Here is a 319-nt window from a genome sequence, read left to right as displayed (position 1 = left end):
GGGTGGAAAAAAGAGATAACAAAAGCTTGTTTATCTGTATTAACATTGGAGAAAACTGTCATTAAGGCCAGAGTCAATATTAAAGATAAAGAAAGACATTTCAAAATAAAAATAAAAGTTAATTCATTGGAAAACTTTCCTGATTTAAACTCCTTATGCACAAAAAACATAACATGATGATATTTTTAAAATATCAATAGACCAAAAGGTGAAATAGAAATATCCACCTCTATCAATAGCTCATAGAACAAGCAAATTATGAGTAAAGTTATAAAAAAATTTGAAAAGTAACAACAAAGCTTAGCCTTATTAACATACA

Source organism: Propithecus coquereli, unplaced genomic scaffold (genome assembly GCF_000956105.1).
Source record: "Propithecus coquereli isolate 6110/MARCELLA unplaced genomic scaffold, Pcoq_1.0 Scaffold151, whole genome shotgun sequence".
Lineage (NCBI taxonomy): Eukaryota > Metazoa > Chordata > Mammalia > Primates > Indriidae > Propithecus > Propithecus coquereli.
Note: the sequence above shows the minus strand (reverse complement) of the source record.